The sequence below is a fragment of the Triticum dicoccoides genome, chromosome 3B (genome assembly GCF_002162155.2).
Source record: "Triticum dicoccoides isolate Atlit2015 ecotype Zavitan chromosome 3B, WEW_v2.0, whole genome shotgun sequence".
Classification (NCBI taxonomy): domain Eukaryota; kingdom Viridiplantae; phylum Streptophyta; class Magnoliopsida; order Poales; family Poaceae; genus Triticum; species Triticum dicoccoides.
In genome coordinates this window covers 591,022,426-591,035,389 of record NC_041385.1, presented here as the reverse complement: position 1 = coordinate 591,035,389, position 12,964 = coordinate 591,022,426, and positions in this window count along the sequence as shown.

Sequence of the window (12,964 nt, the reverse complement as noted above, 5' to 3'; positions counted from 1 at the left end):
CCGAGCCCCCTCTCTACCCCTTTGGCTCTCTCCCCCTTCCGTGCACCCCTGGACCAACCCACTACCCTCCTCGTGCCCTCCATAGCCCTCCATGGCCGGAGAGCCACCGCCGGCACCGGGCTAAATTCGCGATGCCCGAGCACCGTCCCCTCCACCTATGCGTCTCAATCCATCTTCCCCGACCCCCCGAAGCTCCCCTGCACTCAGGTTACTCCTCCCGGTGGCTGTAGTGTCGTGCCCACCATCACCGCCGGCCTCGTCCGCCGCGGCCAACACCCTGCTCTGCCTGGTGCCCCTGGGCGATCGTGCACCCACGGTTGGACGCAGACGGGACCACTGGGCATGCCGTTGGGCAGAGCATCGCTGGAGACCCCCTGTGGCGCCGGCAAGCCGCCGCTGACGCTGCCCCTTGCCTCTGCTCGGTTCGAGCGGGAGGTTGGGGATGAACCCGACTGGTGGTCCCCGCGCGTTAGCGACCTAGCGGCTGAGGCCCGCCGTTTAAGTGGAGACGGGCCGGGAGAAATGCGCCTTCGACGTCGCCCCTGCCAACCGCGCAGCTGAGCCACTGGGCCGGCCCACTGCTATCTCCCGCCTATGCACAGGATAAGGGTAAAACCCCTTTTCCTTTTTTTCTTTTTCTTTTTCCAGAAACTTGCACTACAAGAAACCTCTTAATCCATGATGGATTCGCCATGACATTCTTGAAAATCGTCATGAACGGCCTAGTACAGCTCTGCAGGCCCGCCTAAGCACGCTAAAGCCCACGTAACCGTTCATCGTATGAAAGGGCTAACCCTAACACCATCGCCCCCTCACATCTCCGTCTCTCCCTCCTCCGCACCGCCCCCTCCTGAATCCCCACCGCCACCACCCACCACCTCTTCTCCTCCCTTATCCCACAGCTCCTCGTCGGCCATCCCCCTCCCCTCCTTTCACCTCGCCACACAGCTTCGATAGCTGTCAGATCCGCCGAACCCCACCATCCATCCCTCTCTCTCTCTCTCTCGTGCGGCCCCTCGCGCCGCGACCAACGCCCGCCGATTCCGATGACATCCGCCATCGCTCAGCACGCCGACGAGCTAGGGTCCGACCCCTTCGTCCTCCAGTCCGGGTCGATCCGCTGCTCCCGGTCTCCGGCATTCGCGCATGACCCCTAGCCTGTGGCAAGGGTTTCTTTTGCAGTGGCGCGTCCATCGCCGGCGCGTCTCCGACGACTGCTCTCCGTTGCAACTCGCGCCCCCTCGCCCCACTCCACCTCCTGGATGACGCCCCCTAGCTCGATGCGTTGGCGCGTTTTGGGCTGGACGGCAGCGACCCCAACCTCCTCTGACACGTCTCTATCACTGTCGTGCGTCCTGTGGCAACCCCTCTGCCGCGCGACGGCGGTGGCCGATCTGCACTGGGACCACTGCATAGCCTACGAACCTGAGCAATTGTACCTCTCCCTCCCTCCTCTACGACATCCTCTTCTTATTCTATTTTCTCTCTTGTTTCTAAATTATTGGTGCTATACTCAGATATATGGATGTAGTATAGTCGAGTTATCCTTAGTATTGAACTGTTGATCTGTTCAATTTCAGCACCTGTTAAGCATTTTAGTCATCTAATAAACTGAACTATGTGTAGCTGAAATCAGGTGAAAATAATGGGTGAAAGTAACGAACTGGAACAGTTTTCAAACTGATAAGTTCAGATATTCGTGGCACCTATTTACTCTTTTGACTAGTTGTAAGTTGTAACCACACCATAAACACTGGAGAGCCCTGGACAGTCTTTACTCTGTAGTTTGTTTAGCTTATTCTTCTTGCTCAGTTGTTCTGTACACATGTTGGACTTGTTCAAACCGAATCTCTGGGAATGCAACCCCAGAATTTTGTTTAAAACTGTTTAAATGAACTGTCCATTATGTTACGCGACACCACGATGTTGTGTGTCTAAAAGGCTATCTCCCCTTCATGTGTCATGGAGGAAGCCGTGTGCCAGATTTTTTGTTTCTTTTGAACATTGAATGACCGTAGGAGAATTTCCTACAATCTTTTATATTATAAAGTCATCCAAAAATTACTAGATTTTTGTCTTCACCTGCTTTACATCAATGTGTTTATTTGCATCGTGTAAATCTGTTCCTTGACCGTCCATATTTCTGGTTATTTTTGCAGCCAGTAGAATATATTCAAGTTGAAGAAAAGGCAGCAAACTTTATACAGGAAAAACTCTCTGATGCAAGCTCAAAAAGGCTGCATCATAGTTATCCAAATGGCCCAACAAATGCACCAGGATTTGCAGACGAATATGCCTTTTTAACAATGGCTTGCTGGATTTGTATCAATATGATGGTAAGATAGAGTGTCTTCTATATGCACTTGTCTACTTAGCATTTCTATGCACTACACTTATCTAGATAACATTTGTATGCTAGTGGTTAGGGTTTTGGCTGTGGGGTCGCGTCTCTCGCCGGGGCGTCTTCGGTGGCTCTTCTCCGTCGTACATACTGCTCCCTCGCTCCCTCTCTGCTCTTGGATGGTGCTCGCATACGTTGGGCTAGACGGCGATGACCCCAACCCCCTCTTCCGCGTCTCTGGTGCGGTGTGCATCCTGTGGCCACCTCCTCTGTCATGCGACGATGTTGTCTGAACTGCACTGCAACCGCTGCATTGCGTACAAACCTCTCTGGTGAGCACTGCTACCTCTGCCTCCCTCCCCTGCTTGGTTTGATTTAAATGATAGTGGCAATAGCTGTAGTGTTAGTTGTCTGTCTGTCACACCCTGCATTTTGTAACATTTCATTTGCATTATTAAAGCATGAAAATTTGCACCAACAAAAACTTTTGCATTATTTGGCTTTTAAAATTGGAGTTGGATTTCTCTGTGTGGTTTTTCAGTGCTCTTTAAAGTCAACTACTCCACCTTCTGTACTTCATCTCCTTGCGCCAAACTTCTGCCCAATGATCATGCCATGTGTATAGAGAAATATAGTATTTTCTTACAAAAATAATTTGGCCAAAAAGTATTTTCAAAATTAGTTTTTCCAAAAACCCCTAAATTGAGGTTTGCACTGCAAGTACTTGATTTGGGGTATGAAAAATATTTCAAATAGTATATTTCAGATCTATTAGATATAGGACTCCCATAAACCACAAAAATATAATTTTAAAAACTATTTTCCTATTTTATTTAAAAGCTTTTTCTTAAGGCCAGAAATGGTCTTTAATAGGGAAAAATATTTTATTGTTTCAAAAATATTTGACCAAAATCAGGGAAACTCACAGGACATATATTTTCCATATATAAGAGTTTCAACACATGGTCATGTTCAAAATATTGGACAAAACCTCCCAAAACCAATTCTACCCATTTCAAGGATTTTAAATATTTCTACAGGAAATATTTTCACAAAAATCCAAGAAAAATCCAGCAAGTCACAAATGCATATTGTGATCACCTTGCAAAGCCTCATGTCAATTAAAGTCATTTTGGCTCACCCAAGTGCCCCAAAACCCTTCCTGACCAGAATCAAATTTGAACAACTTTGTACTACAAAATTTCTCTCCTTGACCCCAACTTTTGTGAGCATGTTCACATGACCAAATGAGGCCACTAAACCAGGTGGTTCATCAAGGGGAAGTGATTTGCTCAACTAGATCTGCACAAGTTCATTTCTGCTAATTTCTAGGGTTTACAAAAGTTGCATTGGCAACTTTGCCCAAATAAGCTCCAAATTGGTGGAGGGCCCTAATTATATGTGTCATTTCACCCTGTGGAGTCTCATGGAAATTTGAAATCATTTGCTTGCCAAAACCTTTATCGAACACCTTCTGCCACTTTTCAAAAATCACCATTTTCACCACTAAAACTATTCTCCTTGAGCTCAACTTTTTACCACAGCTCCTCCTAGACCCCTTTCACCTCCAGTAACAATGGCAAGTCCACAGCTCAATTATTGGATGGGTAAAACCCCACTTTCTCTCTCTGGATAGCCCCTTTCCCCCTCTTCCTCACCTCTCTCCTCACCCCAACGGCCATCCAGAGCATCCAATGCCTCCCCCTACTTCTTTACTCCACTCTTGAGCTACTGGACACAGTTGGCCACGCCCACAGGGCATAGAAAATGCCATGCTGTCCATTTGGGCGCTCTGGAGCGCACTACAGTGCGATCCCGTACTATAGCCGCCCTCTGCCCGACGCCTCCGACCACCTCGGGCCTCCCCCGGGCGCCTGCTGATGCGCCTCGGCGTCCGCAACACGCTACGCGATCGGCCCCCTCCTCTCTCCTCCTCCCCGCGCCTCCGCGCTAGCAAACACCGGCCGCCTGAGCGCGCCAATGGCGCGGCTCACACGCGCGCGCCTCTGACCTCTCCCCACTCCCTCTCTCTATCTCACCCGACATAGTTGACGTCCAGGAACACCCCAGACACCACGCCTGCTACCCCGAGCCCTACAGCGACGAGCGTGAGCTCGCAGGCGCACGGGTCTACGGTACCTCGCCGTTAACCTATTTAAGGGCCTCCCTGAGCCCTACTCTCCTCACCACTCGCTCTCTCACGCCCCTAAATCACCCCCTACACCACTCACCCCTCTCCAGACGAGCCCGAGCTCGAGATCGAGCTCGAGCTCCGCCGCCTCGGGTCACCGTCGATCTCCGGGTACAGGCCCTCTCCGCTGCTCCTCTTACTCGATCTGGAACCGACGCAGCTCACTGACCAATCCCCCTCTCTTCCCCGCCTCTTTTTGCAGCTGGAAACGACCGGAGCCACAGCCGCCCGAAGCTCTTCCACCGTGCCTCCTCGTCGCCGAAGAACCAGGCCGCTCCGGTGACGTCCACCACCTCCACCCGAATGGCGACACGACGCTGAGTCCATCCATGCCCTCGCGCGACCTCGCCGTGCCCTGCATCGTCACCGGTGAGCTCGCCAGCCGTCTGGACTCGGGGTTAGGGATGATAGGCAGGCCCCGCCTGTCAGCCTCTCCCCTCCATCGCCCCTCTCTCTCTCGCTGACGCTTGGGCCCCGCCCGTCACAAGTGCGCTGGGCCGCCTCTCTGGCTGGGCCTGCTGCGCTGCGGCTATTCTGTCCCAGCAGGCACAGAGCCCTTTTCTTTTTATTTTTTTGTCACCCTTCCAAAAATCCTACAGGATAAAATATTTATCCAAATGAAATAATTCCAGTTCCTAAATTCTTGTAAAAATCCCACCTATTTAATGGTGCAACTTTCATTAAAATCCAATAACCTTTTCTTCACTGTAAATATTTAAATGTGATTTAAAGCATTTAAATATACCTTTGTAAATCCATTTCTCCTATTCTGCTACTCCAAATCCAAAACTAGAAATTTTCCCCTTCTTACTTCTCATCCTAGTATTTAACGAAAATGAGTTGACATTCTTCTGAGCACTTTGGTTTTTCTGTTTTATTATTACCTTATTTTTCTCGTTATTATTTTGCGACGATAGATTGCGTTGCTGACAAAGGAGTTGGACCAGAAGACTTTAAAGACCCAGAAGAAGTTGTTGAGCCAGGCAAGCAGCCCTTTGACCATGTGTATGGAAACCTTTTTATGAATTGTGATATAGCACTTTTATTGCTTGCATCGGAGACATGATACTATGATAACCAAATGGGGTGGTTTGCCACCGTTACTTCCTCGTTGATACTTGCATTATGCATGACCCTACCTTCTTATGAGGGTTATGCCGGTGGGAGTAGATAGGATGCTACAGTAGATGCTACGCAAAAAGGGACGAGTATATGCATGATGAAGGAGACAAAGTATTTTCAAAGGACTTTTCGAAAACCCCGTCGGGTGCCACTTATGCCCGAGGGAGATGATGAGATGGGTAACCACTTGATGAAAAAGTGGTGTACCAAGGAAAGTGTGTGTTGTCTTCGAAAACAGATTAGATTTAAGATTTGTCGACTGTCCCAACCTTACATGCGCAACCACTCTACCCTTGTATGGGAAAGGGCATTATTGATTACCTAGGCCGGTACTAGCTTGGAGCCTGCATTACCAGTGACGGGGGAGAGTTAGTGCTCTCTCTCGGGACGGGGTCGTGCCAGGTAGGGCGGCCATGACTGTTTTCACAGGGCACTGGACACACCGTTGGTACCCTGTGCTTGTGGTATGTGATGAATATGGGAGCGAGGCTCCACAACTTTATGATGTGAAATGTTAGGCATGGGGGTTACTACCAATCGAGTGGACTCCATGTTAGTGTCGTCTAGGGAAAGATAGTGATCGGGTGCTTACCCCGGGTACTTGAGGTATGGCGGGTCGTGGATGACACGGAAGTTCCCCGGATCTTGTGGGTACAGTGTGCAACCTCTGCAGAGTGTAAAACTATTCGAATAGCCATGTCCACAGTCAAGGACAGTTGGGCGGTGCTGCTTAAACTATGTCCAGAGTTTACAAACCAGTGTGTGTGTTTGGATAACTACTTGGGTCAAGTCAAAGGACTTGATGTGATTGAGATGGGTTGGTACCCACTCTATTTATGTTGATACCTGTAACCTATCCTCATGGTTACTTGAATTCTCTTGATGCATGTCTTACATGTTGTTGAACATGTCATTGCACTCAAAACTAGCTTTCTGCAAAAATTTACCTATATCATGTATTGTTACATCTTGGACCAAAACATGGGTTGCTTGCGAGTACATTCAAAGTACTCATTGGCTTGCCACTGGTTATTTAATTGACCAGGCATGGAAGAACCGGAGTTCGAAGAAGAGTTCTTCGGAGACGAACATGCGAACTAGGACGTTTCCCAGTCAGAATGCCTGTAGGGTTAAGGCAGATGGCATGGGTTCTACTTATCGACGAAGTTTTCCGCTGCTTGTGTTTCATTTGATGTTCAGCCCTTAAGGCTTTATCAATGTAAGACTTGACCATAATGGTCATAATTTGTGTAAGACGGTATATAAGGATGTAAGACTCTTGTTATTCAGCTTCTGTGTGTTCAGTGAGCATTGATCTATGGGATCACTGTACACGTGCATTCGGTGATCTCGACTTATGAGTCGGGGTCCCCACACTGTCGTTCGTAATGAAGACTCGAGTGGCAATAATTCTTTTATGCTACATGCTGCGCGTGTTCCTTTCTTCTTGTATTGTTAGGCGATTCTCATTATCACCAAGTATGTATCTCCATCTTTCATGTTCAACAGTCATCTCTGTCAAAAGATTGATCTTGAAACTTGAAAAGTATGATAAATTATTTTGTTATCATACTTATCTTAGCAAGTCTCATGTCCGCGACATCTCAGACCTCTGTTAGCCATTCTGTACTGAACTTCATGCACTGTGGCCAGACACTTTGTCATTTCTCAGGTTTTAGTTCTGTAGCTGATGGACGAGATATTTTTTGGTGAATATAACATTTCTGGCTGATAGGTCGCTATATTAACCTCAAATTTTGTTATGTAAGTCTTTGCATAACAATTTCTATGTTGAATATAATGAATCTATTTGCTTATCTGTTTTGATTCGACCATCTCCTGGTGTTCATGTGTTTTGATTCGGTGTGTACCTTAATAAAAATTAAGTAATTACATGAGCCATGTAATAAATTAAATTTGTAGTTCTGAGCATCATGCATAATGTTTGCTAGTGATACCATTGTTTTTGACGTATGTACTCAAGAGTGCAAAATCGCATCTGCTGTGCATTTTTGAATCTTTCAAGAACCAATAGAGAAAAGGGTGTACCTCTTATTACCTAAACAGCACGGACACGCCAGGAATCGCCGAACTGTCGTCCTGATATGCTGGGATACAGGGACACTGCGGGATACGCGAATTTTGGAGTATCCCCGAAATTCGAATTAAAAAAAGAAAAAACGATTGGGATACGTTGGGATACGTGGGGACACGTTAGGGATACGGCATGGCCCAAAAACACTCCCGGCCCAGCCACGACCCAATATGTAACCCTATTTTGCAGGGTCTCCAGCGTGCCCTAGACATAAGTACGAGCTGCTCCCTGCCTTCCAGATCGAACAGAAGGAGCCGCCACCTTCTGGATCAAAGTTGACACAACCTGGACTCACCGCCGCCGCCGCCGGCGACTCCTCCATCCAGCACCATCAGCAGCAGTCTCTCCTCACCTCCTCGGCTCCTCGCAATTGTAGGTAACCCAGCAGCTTCTCCATTCTTCAACATCTTCCTCTTTTATTCTTCAGATTCAGATTTTGTTCCATTATCAAGGGATTAAGATACTGGGTCTGGATGCTTGCTAGCTTGTTGCTGCTGCTACCTCTCTGCTTGTGCTATTGCTGTTTGTTATGCTGCTTCATTTGTGATGCTGCTCGCTTGTGCTGATGCTGCTGCTGCTAGCCTGCTTGTGCTACTGCCTACTTCTGAATTTAACAGCTTGTGTTGCTGCACACTTTCTAGTGTTCATTGTTTTTGTTGTTCAAGTGTTCATTGTCCTGCTAGTGCTAGTGCTCATTGTTGTGATGTGCTCGTACTTGTTGATAGGTAGCAACTAGCAAGTGGCATGGCATCTGGGAGCGCCACAGCTGGTAGCCAATCGTCCGTGGGTGAGAGTGAAGGCCGTCTTGGTCCTGGTGTTGTAGATCCAAGGTATCCTCAGTGGGCTTATGTGCAGAAGCTTGTACCAGAAGAAGCAAATGGTGATGGTGCAGCTGTTGCCTCTGGTAGCCGTGGAGGAAACGCCAAGTTCCGCTGCAATTTCTGCAAGAAAATTTACCTAGGCAGCTATTCAAGAGTGAAGCCTCATCCTCTTCAGATAACAAAGAAAGATGTAGCTACATGTGACAAAATACCACATGCTGCCTTTGAGCAACTTTGCAATGAAGATAGAGCAGCTACTCAACTCCTTCAAAATGGTCCAACCAGGCATACAATTCCTTTACCCCCCTATGATGCATCTGCTCCAACAAGAAAGCGAAAGCAAACGTCTATTGCAGAGAGTTTTAATGCTGAAGTCCGGCAACAAGCTGACGCTCATATTGCTAGGATGTTTTACACTGCAGGTGTGCATTCTTTTCTTGTCAAACATGGATAGATTTATCATTTATGTGTTGCTGATTTGTTGAATGATGAGTTGCTACCTTGGTGGTTTGTGTTTGTAGGGCTTCCATTCAATCTTGCAAGGAACCCTGACTTTAGGGCCGCCATGACCTTCATTCCAAACAACAACTTGGGTGGGTATGTGCCTCCAGGATATAATTCATTGAGGACAACTCTTCTTGATCAAGAGAAGAAGCATATTCAGAGGAGCCTAGAGCCTATTAAATCAACATGGCCTTACAAAGGAGTGACCATTGCGACGGATGGGTGGTCTGATCCTCAAAGGTGGCCCATTCTAAACTTCATGGCTGTGACAGTAGGTGGTCCAATGTTCCTAAAAGCAATTGACACCGAGGGAGAGGTAAAATCTTTGTACCTACATAATTTACTTTGTCTTTTGTTCCTTTTAGTTGCATATATTGCTTGCTGACTTGTCTTCATTGCTAGATAAAAACCAAGGAATACATCTTTGATAAGCTAAAGGAAGTGATTGAGGAAGTTGGAGTTGAGTGTGTGGTTCAAGTGGTGATCGACAATGATGCAAACTGCAAAGCTGCTGGGTTGATGGTTGAAGCAAAGTACAAGAACATATTCTGGACTCCTTGCATAGTGCACACTCTCAATCTTGCATTGAAGAACATATGTGATCCGAAGAACAACGAGGGAGACGATTTCCATCTTTGGTTCATCAAAGAGGTGGCTGAGGAAGCTTATTTTATCAAGAACTTTGTCATGACTCATAGCATGAGGTTGTCTATGTTCAACGAGTTCAGCAAGCTCAAATTTCTTCAAATTGCAGAAACTAGATTCGCAAGTGTCGTGATCATGCTCAAGAGGCTTCTATTGATAAAGGATGCACTTGTTCAAATGGTTGTTCATCCTAATTGGGCTGCTTATAGGGAGGATGATACAGCTAAAGCTCAAAGGGTTAAGGAGCTTGGTCTCAATGATATTTGGTGGGACAGAATTGAATATGTCGTTTCTTTCACCGAGCCTATTTCTGCAATGATAAGGTTTGCTGACACAGACAAGCCATGTCTCCATTTGAGCTATGAAATGTGGGATTCCATGATAGAGAAGGTAAATGATTAGTTGCTTCAAGCCTTCAAGCATCTTTCAAGTTTTCATTTGTGGAGCATGCTGATTTTATTTGTTGCTTCTTTCATAGGTCAAAATGCCCATCTATAGCTTTGAAGGAAAGGAGGAAGGTGACGAGTGTATCTTGTATGACATTATTAAAGAGATCCTTGTTTCACGATGGACCAAGAGCAATACCCCTTTACATTGTCTTGCTCACTCACTAAACCCAAGGTATAATCTATTAATCTTCAGTGTTTCTCATTCAAATTTTTTAACTTGAACATGCTTGCTGATTTTATTTACTTCATATTATAGGTACTATAGTCCAGCTTGGATTAATGATGTCCCTGGCCGTATCAGCCCCAATGATGACCATGAAGTTACAGAAATGAGAAACAAGGGCTTTCGGAAGTTCTATCCCGATCAAGAGGATTTCAAAACCATCAAGAAGGAATTTGCTGATTTTGCTCTTTTCATGAATGCCTTTGAAAATCGAGATTCTATTGAAGATAGAGCTGATTTTGAACCTAAACAATGGTGGGGCACTCATGGAGTCAGCACAAGGTAACTAAATTTTTTGGCATTGAAGGTACTTTGGCAGCCTGCATCTTCCTCTTGCTGTGAAAGGAATTGGAGCACATATTGTTTCATCCATAGTTCTGGAAGAAACAAGCTAACACCTGCTAGAGCTTCTGATTTGGTGTACACACACAACAACCATCGCCTTGTTTCAAGGAATTCTCAAGCATATCAAACTGGGCCAAGCCGAATGTGGGATGTTGGGGGTGATGGAGTTGAGTCTTTTTCTGGTGTTGGCATGCTTGAAGCTGCAGATCTTTTACTTGATGAACCAGAATTGGAGGAGGAAGTCATTGGTTCTCTCACTTGAGTCTGCTGCCATTCGCTCCTTCAGCCATGAGAGAATGAGACTATCAGTCATTTTCTCCATTTATGTTTGTAGTTGTTATGTAATTGACTTATGAACTACCTATTTGCCATTTGAACTTTATGTGTATGAGACTATGTGGCCATCTGAGCCTTGCTATTTGTCATGTTCTTAGACTCTTGGTGGACTATGTGAGCTTGTCAATTTTCCATGGTTTGGTTTGTATTTAAAATATGGTGTTGAGATTGCCAAACCATTCTGCAATTGGGAGCCAAATGGCATTGCAAATTGGGTAAGCACTAAGCAAAGCAAACATCTTATTTACTGTTTTCCATGTTGTCGGTGTCAAAACCAGCGGATCTCGGGTAGGGGTTCCCGAACTGTGTGTCTAGGCGGATGCTAATAGGAGACAAGGGACACGATGTTTTTACCCAGGTTCGGGCCCTCTCGATGGAGGTAAAACCCTACTCCTTCTTGATTAATATTGATGATATGGGTAGTACAAGAGTGGATCTATTACGAGATCAAGGAGGCTAAACCCTAGAAGCTAGCCTATGGTATGATTGTTGTAATGGTTGTTCATCCTACGGACTAAAACCCTCTGGTTTATATAGACACCAGAGAGGGCTAGGGTTACACTGAGTCGGTTACAATGGTAGGAGATCTACATATCCGTATTGCCAAGCTTGCCTTCCACGCCAAGGAAAGTCCTATCCGGACACGGGACGAAGTCTTCAATCTTGTATCTTCATAGCCTTGGACTCCGGCCGATGATGATAGTCCGGCTATCCGGACACCCCCTAGTCCAGGACTCCCTCAGTAGCCCCCGAACCAGGCTTCAATGACGACGAGTCCAGCGCGTATATCGTCTTCGGCGTTGCAAGGCAGGTTCTTCTCCAAATTCCATGTGCTTGCCGAATAGTGTCCGGCTTCCTTACAAATGTTGCGCTCCTTGGCTTCCACGCCCAATAATGGCCCTCTTCCATGTGTCGCACGAATGCAAAAGTTCAGGGTATTTTTATATTTTACCCCCTAGCTGCGCAAATAATCTGCCTATAAGAGAGGCAAGAATCCAGATCCAAATCACACCATCTTCCTTCCGCGAGTACTCATCGGAGCGCTTCTGACCAAAGATCCATTCTATCATGGACCGTAGACGCGGCTCCTCCTCTCGCGCTCCCAGCACTCCGCCAGGAGATTGGAGGAGGTGACGCTCCAAGCGGAGGGATACCTTCCTCCGGATTTTATGGTCTCGGTTTGAGTCGGGCTGGCCACCTACAAAGGTGGAAAGCAAGCGGAGGCCACCCCTAGTCCCTCCAAAGGGGAGCGGGTGTGCTTCGTCCCTTATCTAATAAGGGGGCTCGGGTTTCCCATACACCCGTTTCTTCGGGGGCTTCTGGAGTTCTACGGACTCCAGCTTCATCACCTCACGCCCGCCTCTATTCTGCACATCGCGGGTTTCGTAGCTCTTTGCGAGTTGTTCCTGGGCATCGAGCCCCACTTTGCGCTGTGGAAGAGACTGTTTTGCCTCGTACCCCGTTCTCACGGGGGGTCAATATATCAAGTGGGCGGAGCCAAAATATGGCGCATCGCCGGGACCGGATATCTATCCGGAACCCCAAAGAAGGCGTCCAAAGACTGGCCCTCGGAATGGTTTTATGTAGAAGATGCTCCACTGCCGGACCCAGTTCGGATCGGCCTCCCGGAGTTCAGCAAGGCTCCTCTGAAGAAACGCCTAAGTTGGCGCCAGCGGAGCCCTCAACAGGAGGAAGACAGGAGCATCCATTATTTGATGGGCCGGATTAGGTTGCTGGCCCATTCCGGATTGACCATGATCGGAGTCATGGCTACGTGCATCATGCGAGGGGTGCAGCCGCTCCAATATAGGGGCCACCCTATGTGGGATTTCAACGGGGAGAATGACGCCACCCGTCATGGCCGCAAGGGGCCGGGATCGGCCGCGGATCTG